The sequence below is a fragment of the Bubalus kerabau genome, chromosome 5 (genome assembly GCF_029407905.1).
Source record: "Bubalus kerabau isolate K-KA32 ecotype Philippines breed swamp buffalo chromosome 5, PCC_UOA_SB_1v2, whole genome shotgun sequence".
NCBI lineage: Eukaryota > Metazoa > Chordata > Mammalia > Artiodactyla > Bovidae > Bubalus > Bubalus kerabau.
Window position 1 is genome coordinate 120,620,378 of NC_073628.1, and position 16,044 is coordinate 120,636,421.

Sequence of the window (16,044 nt, forward strand, 5' to 3'; positions counted from 1 at the left end):
CCACTGCATGGGTCCAGTAGACCTTCTGGGATCTCTTTTGCCCACTGGATGTCCGTAGGGGCCTTGGGAGCCTCAACTCCAAGGATCCAGTCTTTCCCCGGGTGGGCTGGTGCCCCAGCCAGCCTCTCTGCAGCGCCACCTCTCGTGTGTTCCTGGGAGCTGTTCCTCCGACTATGCAGGGTCTGAGCAGCAGTTTGGCGCTATTAGGCTTCTCCCTGAATCAAATGCTGCTGTGAGAATGTTACAAAAGCTTTTCTCACTCTCTCTCTCCTTTTTTTTTTCCCTCCCACTACTGGGGAGGAAGACACGAGGCAGAAGTGGCTTGGGTTCTCCAGGTACCCTGCGCAGCCTGGTCCCATGCCCCACACCCCACGCCCCACACACTCAGCATCCAGCCCCCAGACTGGGTTCGCTTCCTCCAGCAGAGGGGAAGTCAAGGGAAGGTGGTTTTATCAGATTAACTCTGACTGGTAAAAACACAGTCTCCCAGCCTCTGGGAGCAAGTTGACCCAGCTGCCTGTGTACCCAGTGGTTTCCAGGCTGGTGGGCAGTTGTTTTTCCTCCCAAAGCCTTGGCTAGCTCCCCATCTCACCCGAGGGCTGCGGTTTGGGGAATGTTTTGAGTTGAAACATTCAGGCCCCTCGTGGTATTCGGAGTTCTGAGACCCTTCTGTGCTAAAAGAAAAAATGAACAGTCTATTTAGAAACTGCTAACAATTCACAGTGTAAAGAAAAGGCCACAATTCAGCAGCTGACGGGCTGGTTCTAAGGGTGGTCCCAGGGACGCTGGCTGCATGGCAGTCGTGGCCCCCGCTCTGGATATTCCATCTAGAAGACTCCCTACTAGTGGGGGCAGTGCTTCCAGAAAGCCTCTCCCTGGCTTTTTCTGGGCCCTTCCCCTAACATGCTCCTCCTGGGGCCTGTGGTGTGCTTGGGCCATGAATGAGACCACTTTTCCTAAATCAGATGAGCTTTGCTCTTGACAAAGGAAGGAAAGGTGACTATTTGGGAATACCTGAAACAGCTTCTCTTGGGTTTGAGTTATGAGGTTTTCAGCTATCACAGACATAGACACGGTTCTTCTGAAGGAGGAAACTGCCTTTCCTCTAAAGCACAAAACACACTCTGGGTGTTTTTTTGTCACCAGAGGTGCCCACTTCAGCACCGTAGTGCAGCGCTGCCCCGCAGAGCCATGAAGCGAAGGACACAGCCTCTCTCCTCACGTTCCTCAGTCTAGTCGGAAACACAGGTAAGAAAGAGCTATTGAGACGGATGGAAATAAATGACTGGAGAACACTTCCCACTCCTTAATGAATTCTGCCTTTTATCTCCCAGTATAATCTAAGCTCCACAAGGGCAGGGACCTCAGCTTACTCACCACTGGATTTCCTGTACCTAACACTGCCGCTGGCACATTGTAGACCTTCAAGAAATACCTGTTGGGGAATGAATGAATGAAAGTCACGTTCCTTGTCAGAGCCCCAGCTCCCAGCATAGCACTAGGTTCAGTAAATTCTTGATAAAAGAAGAACAAACGAACAAGAGAGTGTCAGAGCAGGGCTTTAAAGTATAAACGAGTTAACCAAAAAAGGACTGAAAAGGAAAGGGGCAGGAGATTCCACGGGCAGAAAGGATGACATTGACAAAGGCAAGCACAGATGTGCAGTTTCCAGGGAACTTGTTGGAAGTAGCCCAACATTTTACCTGAAAATAAATTTAAAGAAAATTTTGCAGAAAAGCAGCAGAAGACGGCTTCCCTTGTAGCTCAGTGGTAAAGAATCCACCTACCAGTGTAGGAGACACAGCTTTGATCCTTTGGTCGGGAAGATCCCCTGGAGAAGGAAATGGCAACCCACTCCACTAGACTTGCCATGGAGAAACCCATGGACAGAGGAGCCTGGCAGGCTACTGTCCACGATGTCGCAAAGAGGAGACACGACTTAGCGACTAAACAAAAAAAAAGCAGAAGACCACATAGGTGTTCTTTTTTTAAAATGTTGAACATTTAATAAACTGCCATATAACATGGAGGAGTGTTATACAGCCATTACCACAATGAAGATGGCCATTTTTTGTGTGTTTCTAAATAATGCATAAAGTGAGCAGCAGAACACAATAAAGCCTATGCATCATCACTGTCTTGTGGCCAAATCAACAGTTGCATTTGGCTGCTGGATGCTGTAACTTTTCAAAATGTTTATATATTTTTAATAGATTGTCTTGTCAATGTTTTTAAATAGACAAAAGAAGGATGTGGTCAACAGTAAAGGTCCCTAGTGCCAAGTCCCAGGGAAGACATTCTAGGTGAGGAAAGGGATTCTATTTACATTGCTTTATTTTCTTGGGCTCCAGAATCACTGTGGATGGTGACTGCAGCCATGAAATTAAAAGACACTTGCTCCTTGGAAGAAAAGCTATGACAAACTGGACAGCGTCCATCTAGTCAAAGTCATGTATGAATGTGAGAGTTGGACAAAGAAGGCTGAGTACTGAAGAACTGATGCTTTCGAACTGTGGTCTTGGAGAAGACTCTTGAGAGCCCCTTAATCTGCAAGGAGATCAAAACAGTCAATCCTAAATGAAATTAGCTCTGAATATTCATTGGAAGGACTGATACTGAAATTGAAGCTCCAATGCTTTAGCCACCTGATGGGAAGAACCACCTCATTGGAAAAGACCCTGATGCTGGGAAAGATTGAAGGTAGGGGAGAAGGGGATGACAGAGGACGAGATGAAGTCATAGGGCCAACTGATTCATGCTGATGTTTGACAGAAAACAACAAAATTCTGTAAAGCAAATTATCCTTCAATTAAAAAAATAAATAATTTTTTCAAAAAGTCACAGGGCTGTGTGTTTCTATTGTATTGATTACAAGTTTTTTTTGTTTGCATGTGACAGAAGCTTAATGTAAACTAGCTCAAGTAGGGAATTCCCCTGTGGTCCAGTGGTTAGGACTCTGTACTTTCACTACAGGGGGTACAGGTTCTATCCCTGGTCTGGGAACTAAGGTCCTGCAAACCAGGTAGCACGGCCAAAATAAATAATAACAATAATAACAAAGTGGCTCAAGCAAAAGAACTATCAAGTGCAGGAGCTGGTTCTTTCTAGGTTTCTCTGCGTGTGTGTGTGTGTGTGTGTGTGTGTGTGTGTGTGTGTGTACACTTAGGTATGTATCTATCATCTATCAACCGTCTCTCTATCTAATTTTAGGTTTTCTTCCTCCCAGAGTAACCTTATTCTTTCCTACTTCATAAACCTCCTCTTTGCAGTCGGGGAAGCATGCTTACATGGCCTCTGCAGCTTTGGGTCAATCCATATAAAAATCCCCAAAAAAGACTTTCATGAGTTCTGCTTTGGATCACATGCCCACTCCAGAACAATCTCTGTCGCTATTGACCAGGCTGAGTCAAGGGCCCTCCCATGATGAACAACACCTTGACTGCCAGATCTAGAAGAAGAGGAGTGTCCTCCCAAAGGAAAAGATGCAGAGGAAAATCAAACCACACGTCACCCCACAGCAGTCTTGCAGGTGTCCCAGGCAGCCAGGTGCCAGGTATGGACACGCTGACATTACATCTGCAATCAGCATAGGAGAAGGTAAACTTTGAATACACATTTTTCGTGTCTTACTGTAGCCTCTCTTCTGGGATTTGGTTTCTTCACCTGTCAAGTGTGTACGTTGGGCTAAGTTCACCTTTAAAAGTCTCTTGTGGGAATTCCCTGGTAGTCCAGTGGTCAGAACTCTGCCTTTTCACTGCTGAGGGCATGGGTTCAATCTCTGGTCAGGGAACTAAGATCCCAAAAGGCTTATGGCTTGACCAAAAAAGAAAAAAAGTTCCTTGAAAATATGACATTCTAATATTTCTGAGATATTCACACTTAAAAGTCTTGCTAACATCAGAATAATAGAAATGTCAGCTTCCTTGGTTGATTAATTCAGGAGGTAATTTTGGAATTTTTAACTTTGTGGTTGTCATTTGTTTTAAAAACACTTAATCTATTGTTCTGCAAAGAAATCTTATCTTTTTCCCACCAAACATTTTTCAGTCTCACTCAGAATCTCAATTATTGGAATCATCATCTTTGAAAGAATAAGATATTTGGGAGCAAAGTATTTTAGATTCATCCCAATTTTTAAATTCTTAGGTCCAAGACTTTTATTATTTCTAATCGATCCAAGAAGCTGTGGAAAGGGAAATCATTGCTCCCTTAGGTTATCTGGGGACCCCTTGACCTTGGTAGAGAATAGAATTCCAGAAGGGGGGAATCTCTGAGCCAGAACTTGTTACTGTGCTCTGTCTCTTGAGTATCCATGATATACTTATGAAGTGCAAGGAAATCAGAATCACTGACACCTTAGCCCTTCAGGGGGTGTGGGACTCTGTGCCTCTTGTAGCATGTCCAGCTGCCCCACCACCCCCACCACCCCCACCACCCCCACCAACCCCACCAACCCTGGGCCAGGGCAACACAGGTGCAGAAAAGAGGACACAAAGAAGCAAAATGTCTTAGCCAAGGTCAAGGGCTAGATGGTAAAACTTGAATTTTTTAAATTGGAGAATAATTGCTTTACAACGTTGTATTAGTTTCTGCTGTACCACAGCATGAATCAGCTGTATGTATGCATATAACCCCGCCCTCCCACTCACCATCTCACCCCCAAGCCATCACAGAGGACAGAGCTGAGCTCCCCTCTAGTTCTCCTTCATCATGATCTTCCTCTGTGTCCCCTTCACCTCCAGCCACCTTCAGAGCCTCCTTCTCTAAGCCCTGAAACCAAGCCCAACCCTTCCTCACCCTCAGCTCCCAAGACCTGCTTGGCAGTGCCGTGGCCCTGACCACCAGCCACGCTGGGGCTTTCAGTCTTGCCTCCCACAAGCATCTGGAGCGGGCACGTCACTTCCAGGCATCTGTTGTGCTTGCAGAGAAAGCCCTTTCCTTAACCCAAGCCTCACAATCCAAATGCATGACTCGGCGAGGGATCCTCTAACAGCCAAGACTTTGTTTCATTAGGGAGCCTATCCCCCCACCACATGCTCTGTCCGAGGCTCCCTGCCCACAGCCACACTCCCCTTCACACAATGGAAGACCTGTGTTTTTCTTTCACAGCCCTGGGGATGAGACAGTGGATGCTGGGGCAGCCTGCCAGTCCCTGGAGCTGCGGGAGCCTCCTCAGGCTGGCGAGGGTGACTGGCAAGGTCAGCAGCCAGGTCGATCCTGAGCCACAGGGCCCACCACCTGCTTGGTGTTTTCTTGATCACTGGTCCAGGGAAGGACTGACTTGACTTCTCCTGGAACCCCCACCCCTCATATCCAGCATGTGGAGCCCTGTACCAAGGTCACAGGTGTGGAGCCTTAGACCAAGGTCACAGGTGTGAAGGCTTAGACCAAGGTCACAGGTGTGGAGCCTTAGACCAAGGTCACAGGTGTGGAGCCTTAGACCAAGGTCACAGGTGTGAAGGCTTAGACCAAGGTCACAGGTGTGGCGCCTTAGACCAAGGTCACAAGACAAAAATTTCTGGAATTAACCAGGCCCCATAGCAACTGTTACTATGAGCCTCCTAATCTAAACCAGCCAGTTCCCCCACCCTATATTAAGTAAAATACCTGCCCTATTACCCACCCTATAGCATCCTTCAGATCAGATCAGTCGCTCAGTCGTGTCCGACTCTTTGTGACCCCATGAATCGCATCACGCCAGGCCTCCCTGTCCATCACCAACTCCCGGAGTTCACTCAGACTCACGTCCATCGAGTCAGTGATGACATCCAGCCATCTCATCCTCTGTCGTCCCCTTCTTCTCTTGCCCCCAATCCCTCCCAGCATCAGAGTCTTTTCCAATGAGTCAACTCTTCGCATGAGGTGGCCAAAGGACTGGAGTTTCAGCTTTAGCATCATTCCTTCCAAAGAAATCCCAGGGCTGATCTCCTTCCGAATGGACTGGTTGGATCTCCTTGCAGTCCAAGGGACTCTCAAGAGTCTTCTCCAACACCACAGTTCAAAAGCATCAATTCTTCGGTGCTCAGCCTTCTTCACAGTCCAACTCTCACATCCATACATGACCACAGGAAAAACCATAGCCTTGACTAGACAGACCTTTGTTGGCAAAGTAATGTCTCTGCTTTTGAATATGCTATCTAGGTTGGTCATGACTTTCCTTCCAAGGAGTAAGCGTCTTTTAATTTTATGGCTGCAGTCACCATCTGCAGTGAGTTTGGAGCCCAGAAAAATAAAGTCTGACACTGTTTCCACTGTTTCCCCATCTATTTCCCATGAAGTGATGGGACTGGATGGCATGATCTTCGTTTTCTGACTGTTGAGCTTTAAGCCAACTTTTTTTTTACTCTCCACTTTCACTTTCATCAAGAGGCTTTTGAGTTCCTCTTCACTTTCTGCCATAAGGGTGGTATCATCTGCATATCTGAGGTTATTGATATTTCTCCAGGCAATCTTGATTCCAGCTTGTGTTTCTTCCAGCCCAGCATTTCTCATGATGTACTCTGCATAGAAGTTAAGTAAACAGGGTGACAATATACAGCCTTGACGTACTCCTTTTCCTATTTGGAAGCAGTCTGTTGTTCCATGTCCAATTCTAACTGTTGCTTCCTGACCTGGATACAAATTTCTCAATAGGCAGATCAGGTGGTCTGGTATTCCCATCTCTTTCAGAATTTTCCACAGTTTATTGTGATCCACACAGTCAAAGGCTTTGGCATAGTCAATAAAGCAGAAATAGATGTTTTTCTGGAACTCTCTTGCCTTTTCCATGATCCAGTGGATGTCGGCAATTTGATCTCTGGTTCCTCACCAATCACCTAATGCCACCCTTCCAGTAGGAATTTTCTGTCATGAAGCTATAAAAATTGGCTACTAGGCCTCAAGAGGGGACAGCTCTCCTTTGAGCTGGCCCACTGTTCTAGCAGCATTTCCCACTCTAATAAACTCTATTTTCCTCTCATTCTGCTTCATGTCTGGAAATTCTTTTCCAGCCCATGCACAGACTACACGATACAACAGAATCTTATTCCTCAAAGATCAATGGGCTTCCTTCAATGGGCTTGAGTGGCCAAGGCCTGATACAGCAACAAAAGCTTCCCAACTTGAGAGGAACCCCCAGTCATTCTTCCAGAAAGACTAGTACAAACCATAGCTATCTGCCCATTTCTTAATTTATTTTTTTCATTCATAAAAATATTTATTAGACTCTTGGCAAATTAACAAAGCTCATGTGCATTTTCAGAACCTTCATTTTCTGCATATCTCAAAGCCCATCATAAATGCTCCCTCATCCAGGAAGCCTCCCCAAGAATTTCTATTTTAATTCAATTTCATAGGACATAGAACCCTGAAGGGTTTGCTGCTCACTGCTGTCTCCTCCACTCAGGCCCTGCGTTAGTGACTGGCACCTCAGCTAAGCCTGTTAACTCTAGACTAGGAAAGAAACAGAAATCCAGAAGCGGGAGTTTCCAGTTCTCTGCTCCCTGTGCAGACACCTCCAACCCATCAGCCTTTTGAAGCCCATCCCTTCCCACAGGACATCTCTGCCCTCCATCACAGTGTACTTTCCCATGAAACCCATGGTGTCTTTGGCCTGCTGATTCTGGCCTTCTGAACATGATAACAAGATTAGTCTGCTTTTTCTCTTTGGTTCCATTGCATGTGGAACATCTCCAACTGGGGGACCAGGGATCAAACCCATGCCCCTCTACAGTGGAAGAATGGAGTCTTAACCCTGAACCACCAGGGAAGTCCCAGATTAGTTCTCTTGTTGTTGTTGTTGTTTAGTCCCTAATTCATGTCTGACTCCTTTGCAAACCTGTAACTGTAGCCTGTCGGGCTCCTCTGTTCCTAGGATTTTCCAGGCAAGGATACTGGAGTGGGTTGCCATACCTTCCTCCAGGGCCAGATTAGTCTTCTTAACAAAGCACCGTGATGGTTCCTAGCACTGACTCGGAAGGATGAATTAATTATCCACTGACGACAGGGTTTTTTTCAGTCATTCATCAAGGATTTGTTGAGCACCTACTCTACTATTAATAATTACTCTGCAAGACCCTGGGGATATAAAAGTGAGCAAAACAGAATTGCAGTCTAGATGGGAAGACAAAAATAGACAAGGAAAATAATGCGTGCGATCGGCGTTGTGCCAGGCACGTAGAAGAGAAGCACTTAGGCTGGCCTGAGAGGCGTTTGCCAGGCCAGTGGAGCTAAGACAGATAACCTGAATTGAAACCTCCCATGCCTGCGTTCAAGGTCTGCGGGCTTCTGTCCTCCAAGTTGTCCCCACTATGTGCGTCTGCTCTGAGGATGCCACCCCTCCACCAACTTCAACACCTTGGCCCACCTGTCTTCCTCCTTCCTCCTCTAGTCGGAATGGTTTCTCCAGCTGTTTAACTTAAATCTACAACTAAACAGTGAGTTCCAGCAGGGCCGGGCTGGCAGTCTTCGAGTCAAGTTCAGCTTCATGGTCTGCAGGGGACTGACCTATGTGTCATACCTTAAGTGCCTGGGGTAAGTACACGGGCAGAGACAGTCAGTGGTACAGCCGTGCAATAGCTGCCCAGCTAAAAATGACATTTCCCCACCAAGCAGAGGCCATATACATGTGGAACAGAGAAGGAGTTGGGCCTTCCAGATCTGGGTCTTCATGTTGCTGCTCATACTCTCCTCCACGCCCTTGTCCCTCTGCTCCTGGCACACGAGGCTGTCGCTCTGCTTTGATCATGACCTGCAAAAGAAATCCACATCAAGGTCCTTAAGCCATTGTGTGGTTGGCTTCCTTTGTTAGAGCAACCCAGTCTTACCTAGCCTTAATATGACGGACAGCACGTCAGGTTTCTAGCTTCCACGGCAAACATGGAAAACCTAGCAATCCTATGCCTGCAACCCTGTGGGGCCACAGTCAGTGGGCACAGACCCCCAGCGTCCAGTGAGGCCAGGAGCCAATGCCCCTGCCAAGGCCCTTGAACTCTTGTTTTTCTGCTTCTTTACTCTTTCCCATGAACTGCCTGATCCTTGCAGACACTTTCGTTTGCAGAAGCATTTTAGCTTCCGAACAGAACACAAGATTCAGGAAGTCCCATGGCTGATGATCCATCTGCCTGGCTTGTCTCTCAGAAGTCTGTCCTGTTTTAAAGCCTAAATCAGACATTTCACCCCAGGTTTAGGACCTGGAGCAGACCCAATGTCTTCCCCACAACAAATATTCCACAATATCCCCTCTACATTCCTGAAATTAAACTAATATTAAATTAAATAGTAATCAACTAATTAATGATAAAAACTAATAATTAAATTTGATATTAATTAAATTAAACTAATACTGCATACCATTTTAAAAATCAGTATAATGCCCTAATGTAATACAAAGGCAAAATAAAGCCAGAGTCACTTAGAATAACATCATATGTGTTTCAGTATTCAGAGGTTTGGTGCAACTCCGTCAGGAGCCAACAGGAAGTACTCAGGTCCTCTGGCGGGGAAATCTGGCAGCTGCAGATGCAGACTGCCACAGGTATGTGGTTTGGGTAACAAAAACCACGTGTCACTGCCGTCAGGGATCTGATTCCAAAAGGAGGTGAACAACTCTTGGTAAAGGTGAACAATTCTTGGTAAAGCCCCCCCAAAAAACAAAATTCTGTCTTTCCTTGATTTTCCACAGCCATTAAAATCAAGTTTTCCTGGGGACTCCCCTGGTGGTCCAGTGGCTAAGACTCTGTGCTTCCAATATAGGAGGCCCAGGTTCAATCCCTGATCAGGGAACTAGATCCCACCTGCCACAACTGCATAAGATTGCATAAGCAGCAATTAAGACCCGACATGGCCAAATAAATAAAAATAAAATTTTTAAAGAGCATTGGAAATGGTAAATATAAAAGACATATCTGAGTAAATATAAAAGACTTATTTTTTTTAATCAAGTTTTCCTAGAAAATGTCATACTTTAAGTTTGAAAACTTGAAACAAATACTTTGTGCTGATGAGTGAAATGGAGTTCAGATGTACTCTGAGACCATTCCAAATACATCCTCCATGGAGGATGCACAGAGGGCCCCCAGCAGTCATGCAGGGCAGGGGCAGTTCTTGGGTTGGGGACACCAGCCAGAGAATTTCAATCTGTTTAGCATCTCTGCCCTTTCCCCATTAAGCGCTGAGATCACCCCCAGCCCACTGCTAAGACAACCAGACACACCTGGGCATTTCCAAAGCCCTCTTCCAGCAGGTGTTTCCTGAACGAGACTCCCTTCTTCAGACCACGCAGATGCAGAGGGGCAATGGCGATGTGAAAGTGAATATGACTATGACTCAAGGCGTCACCTCCTCTTGCTGTTCTGTGACTGTCTGGACCTGGGAGGCTTGTGTTCAGCAAAGGCCTGAGCAGTGGTCCGAAAGGACTGTGATGGGACCCTCGGTGAGTGCGCTGCTGGGAGAGGAGTGGGAGGTGGCCACCTTCTCCCTGTGCCTCTGGACTTCATTTCTGTGTTTGTGAAAAAGAGGTATGCATAAAACGAGAGTCCAAAACAGAAAGAAATTCAGTTCTCCCATCCCTCTCATCACCTGCCTATTAATAGTCTCTTGGAACAAGTCACATTGAGACGTTTATTCACTGCCTGTGAGAGTGTGTTCACCTGAAATAGTTCCTGGGCCATTTTTCTCAGCTTCTGTGACGCTGGGCAGCCAAGAGAGACACCATTTCTCAAAGAAAGGTGTGTGCGGCCAGGCTCCACCCGGGTTGGGGTGAAGCCTGGAGTCAAAACACCAATTAGCTCCTCACAAACTTACAAAACCAGGAGCATGAACGCTAGATCCTCTGGACCCTTCCCCAGGGACCACACTATTGGCTTCTCCTCATTGAAGAAACCGCCTACTTTCTCCTCAGGTCTAGGTGTTGTCTAAGCTCTTACGGGACTCCCTGTGGCCTCTGGAAAAGGCTGCGGTGCTACCGTGTGCTGTGGAGGGGCAGAGACAAAGAGAGCAAGGTGCCCTTCTCGGGACCTTCCTTGGTCCTTAGATCTGATCCCCTGTGAGCAAATGCCTCCCTTTCCTCATTTCATGCCATTCCACCACCTCATTTCCTCCCCTGTCCAAAGTCATTTTTAACTGTCTGACCAGGAAGGATTTGACCTGACAGGACAATTAAATATTCATACCCTGATTGAAGAGTCTGTGCAAAAATCAATTAAAAATAGGACATGTGGAGCTGAGACGTTTTCAATCTTTTTTTTTTTTTTCCTTTCTGTCAGGAAAGCTGTGGAGCTCAGATGCCAATGCCCTGGGGTGGGTCCCAGGAGGCGTCCACACCTTCTGTCAGCTGGGTACACAGTCTCCACCCTCCTCGCCTGGGGCAGCTGAAGGGGCTGATACGACCTTTGTCCCTCCAAGAGGAAGAGCAGGCATCTGAGCACAAAGCTGCCCCCTGCATCCTTCTTCACCAGGATGAGCTACCGCCCTGTCTGGGCTTCCATTGAGTGCCCCCTTTCATCAAATGTTTGTCATTATTTGTGAGATTGGTGTGCACCTTGTTCTAGAGTATGAGAGAAGGGAATGGCAACCCACTCCAGAATTCTTGCCTGGAGAATCCCACGGACAGAGGAGCCTGGTGGGCCACAGCCCACGGGGTCGCAAAGAGTCGGACACGACTGAGCGACTAGCACACACCAGATGAGGGAACAACACACTAAGGGCAGGAGCTGTCCTCTCCAGCTTCCCACACAGATCCCCAGCCAGTCCCTGGAATCTGGAGCACGACTAATAGATGTTTGCGCAAAGAATCAGGAGGGCAGAAATCTGCCACTTCATTACCACTTCCTGTTTCCAATGGTCAATCAGTTGAATAACAATTAAAAGTTCAATTCTTCCACTTCCTTCCAGGTCAACTTGAGGTGGCATAGGAGTGACTCCAAGAAAAGTTCAGAACAAGTGAAGATCTATTTCTATAAAGAAGCAGAGAGGGCAGCTCATCCCAGATCCCTGACATGATGTGGTTCTTAGGTAGATGGACCCCAAGATAAATTCATTGCCAAATAAAATCAGAAAAAGCATCAAGATTAGCCAGCAAAATAAAAGCTCTGGGACATTCTGTGGTCAAGAAATCCACTTAACAACCTTTAATTTGGCATTTCCCAAATGTTGTTTTGTGGAAATGTATTTAACATCCTTCAGAATCAGGCAAAAGCTGGCCAGCAGACCTTTAAGTTCCCTTTCAGCTCAAGAATCCCATAGTTTTAGATCTTGAAAAGGCCTGGCAGGAACAAGGAATTTGAAGTCAGAACAAGCTTGATTTCAAATATTGCATCTCATTAACTGAAAAAGCTGGATGATGTCAGTGTCTCAGAGCCTCAGTCTTCTCATCTGTGAAATGGGGATGATAATAGCATCTGTATCATTATGCTGCTTTGAGGGTCAAATTAGGAAACCAATGTATGCTAAACCAATTTATAAACTGGACATGGCATAATTATATTAGCTATTACTAGTATAATAACAAAACAAAATTAGAATTTAAACCTGAAAAATCTTTTATCTCCTAGTCATTTACTAGGAATTGGTTTCCCACAGCCCTGCCTGCTCTATATAGATACATTTTTAAATAAGGCAAATCCCTTGACTTCTTTTTCTTTTTCAGATCGATACTTTCAGTGTCATTTCAATTGAGTATTTGGGCTGGGAAAGGAAACACATTAAAAACAAATGATTTGTTCTATGCCATGAGCCTCTGGTTGAATGAATTTGGGGCTTTTCATTCAATGCCAAAGGCTGGTGGTCAAGTTAAAAACACAGTGTAATACTAGGGAGACTCTGATGGAGAAGAAATTCATTGCAGAGAGCCAAATTCCACTACAGCAAATCCAATACTGACAGTTCTAAGACACAGTTCTTCAGGGGGAAAAAAATTGTCCTGCCTTCCTGAACATCTCTTCCCAGTTAGAAAGAATGTTGCTTTTTCACACCTCATGCTGGTACTTGGTGAAATATACAATTACGCAATGAAAATAATCACATCCCAAATCCTTCCACCTTGTTTATTTTCCTTCTTTACTCAAACCATGACTTTTGGCCAATTTAAAATAGTACCTTCAATGTGTACCCTGTTTTTAGTTTTTTTTTAATTGTTTCTTTAATGATACAGTGAAGCTGAAGATCCAATATCGAGTCTGCACAATGCAACTTTCTAATTGATTTTTTCTGTAAGACTATTTCAGGTTCTGATTGAGTCACTGACTTCACATTGAAGGATATTCTCAGACAGGCTGGTCCTCAGCAGTAGCTGGGATTCCTCAGAGAAATCCTTATGATTGTTAAGAAATGAAGTAGCTCATCTCCCAGGGGTTTCCCAGGTGGCACTTAGTGGTAAAGAACCCACCTGCCAATGCAGGAGACAAAATTGATGAGGGTTTGATCCCTGGGTCAGGAAGATCCCCTGGAGGAGGGCATGGCAACCCACTCCAGTACTCCTGCCTGGAGAAATCCCCATGAACAGAGAAGCCTGGCAGACTGCAGTCTATGAGGTTGCAAAGAGTTAGACACGACTGAAGGGACTTAGCATGCACGCACTCTTCCCAGGGCAAGATGTGCACCTGCAGGTAGAAAACGATGGCAGCAGCATTTCAAAAAGATGGTTTCCCCCATTTTACTAGATTTATGATGTAAAATCAAAAGCCCAGGTTCTGTATTTCTAAAATGTTCTGGTTGATAAAATTCTGCTCACAACTTTTTTTTTCCTTTTAATTTTATGAAAAATGTGATGCATTAGCACAGGGGAGAAAATAAAACCTCTCAGTTTTGCTGAACCCAGAAAGATTTCATTCAGCAGAACCTGTTTGCAAGAACTTCGACAAATCTCTCCAAAATAAAATAGTTCCTGCAGTAAACTGTTCAAAAATGAGCTCTCTGGGGGAAAAAAAAAAAAAACAACTGCAAAGATAGTCTGTTGTTTCATCATCTGCTAATTTTACCCCATTGAGTTTCATATCCTATTTTTAAGCAGTTTCACCTTAAGATGACGAAGCAGAGCTTTGAAATTAATATGGAGTACATTATTTTGTGTATTAGAAGAGTTTGTCTCTTAATTAGTATCAGGTCAAAAAAATTGCTAGTACGTAGGCTTAGTCCTTTATTTTCCAATCAATTCTTATGTTTTTATTATGTCATTTTTATTTTCCCATTTCTCAAATGAGGAACCTCATTTTTAGAGAGTTTAACTCTTTAGCCCAAAGCTGTGTGGTAACAACAGCCTTGGTATTGAGTCCAGCACTGTCTGATCCTAGGACCTGTGTCCTCCCTCTGTACCACATGCTGACTTTCTCATGGCTAACAATTCAGGAACATCGAATTCTGAAAAAGAAAGGAACCTCAGAGATCATTTGCAGAAAACTCCACTTTATGTGAGAAATTGGAGCCCAGAGACATGAAATAGATTTATTCAAATTATTTATTTATTTATTCAAATTTATTCAGATTCACGTCATTATTTAGGTAATAAGAGCCATCACTTTTCGGCAACTTCTGATTTTTCTGTCAGAACTTTTCTGGCACAACAAGCACTTAGAGTAAGCTTTTGCTGGGATTTCCCTTCCCAAATGAAACTAGCTTTATCATATTATGTAATATACATGTATAATACACACATATATGTACATATGCACACATATATTAATATATGAATAATAAAATAGCATTCATGCTACAGGGATCTGTTTCCACACATAACACTCTGACACCAAATGTGTGGGTTTTCCCTACCAGGCAATTCTCCAGTTCTCTGTGTAAACCAAACAGGTATCCTACAATCTACTGTAATTCTGACACTAGCTACCTGGAGTGAATAGAGACCCCAGAGATTAAGGGCTCAGTCCCCCAAGACTCCCCTTACCCCCACTTAAATGCCTCACAATTAGTATGTCCCCAGGTTACCCACACTTCTGTCTGACTTGGCTACAAATCACAGGTTCCCATGACCCCTTCCTTCTCAGGTTTGAAAATTTGCCATCAATAAATGGCTCTCAGAACTCAGGGGAATGTTTTATTTAACATTACCTGTTTATTATAAAGGATACAACGGAGAAGGCAATGGCACCCCACTCCAGTACTCTTGCTTGGAAAATCCCATGGACGGAGGAGCCTGTTAGGCTGCAATCCATGGGGTCGCTAAGAGTCAGACAGGACTGAGCGACTTCACTTTCACTTTTCACTTTCATGCATTGGAGAAGGAAATGGCAGCCCACTCCAGTATTCTTGCCTGGAGAATCCCAGGAACGGGGGAGCCTGGTGGGCTGCCGTCTATGGGTCGCACAGAGTTGGAAACGACTGAAGTGACTTAGCATAGCATAAAGGATACAAATGAACATCCAAATGAAGAAATATAGAAGGCAAGGTCTGGAAGTGTCCAGAATACAGGAGCTTCTTCTGACCCCAAGGATTTTGCAGTATACCACCCTCCTGGCATATGGATGCAGTCTCCAACCCAGAAGGTCTCTGAATCTCAGTTTTTTGTTTTTGCTGTGCCATGCAGTTTGTGGGATCTTAGTTCCCCAACCATAGATTGAACCCATGACCCCTGTAGTGAAAATCAAATCCTAACCACTGGACTGCCGGAGAATTCCCCTGGACTCCATTGTTTAGAATGTTTATGGAAGTTGTATTACTTATGCACACTTGATTACATCACTGGCAATTAGTGATTAATTCAATGCCCAGCCCCTGTCTCCTGGGAGGTTAGAGAGGAGCCAGTAGTCTGTGAACCCTCCCAGCACCCAGACCCTGTGCCTCTGAGCCTGGTGACATGGAAGCGAGCCTGCTGCGTGCATCCATTCTTCAACTCCTTCCCACGGCCTTCTCCTTGAGCAAGGATTTCTCTCCAACTGTGCATTTCTTATCCACTTCCACTAAGAGGTCCTAGTCATTCCAGGTGACAAGTGTCCCCATCTCCTGCACTTTAATCCTCTAATCCAGTTATTTCTGTTTTAGGAGCACAAACAAAACTCTTCGGTTTGCCCTTTTGGTTCTGCATTGCTTCTATTTCCCTATTCCTCTTTCCAGTTAAAA

General features: G+C 45.2%; 2 long non-coding RNA genes across 2 annotated transcripts; one reads left to right on the forward strand and one right to left on the reverse strand.

The window, feature by feature from the left end:
• Positions 1-7,158: 7,158 nt before the first annotated feature.
• On the reverse strand, positions 7,159-10,978 carry LOC129653348 (uncharacterized). Its single transcript, XR_008715076.1, has 3 exons — positions 10,629-10,978; positions 10,193-10,477; positions 7,159-8,728 (listed from the first exon to the last, which is right to left on the reverse strand). It is a non-coding gene; the product is annotated as an uncharacterized LOC129653348 (long non-coding RNA).
• LOC129653347 (uncharacterized) lies at positions 10,275-13,206 on the forward strand. The gene is made up of 2 exons (XR_008715075.1): positions 10,275-10,411; positions 11,244-13,206. It is a non-coding gene; the product is annotated as an uncharacterized LOC129653347 (long non-coding RNA).
• The last annotated feature ends 2,838 nt before the right edge of the window (positions 13,207-16,044 follow it).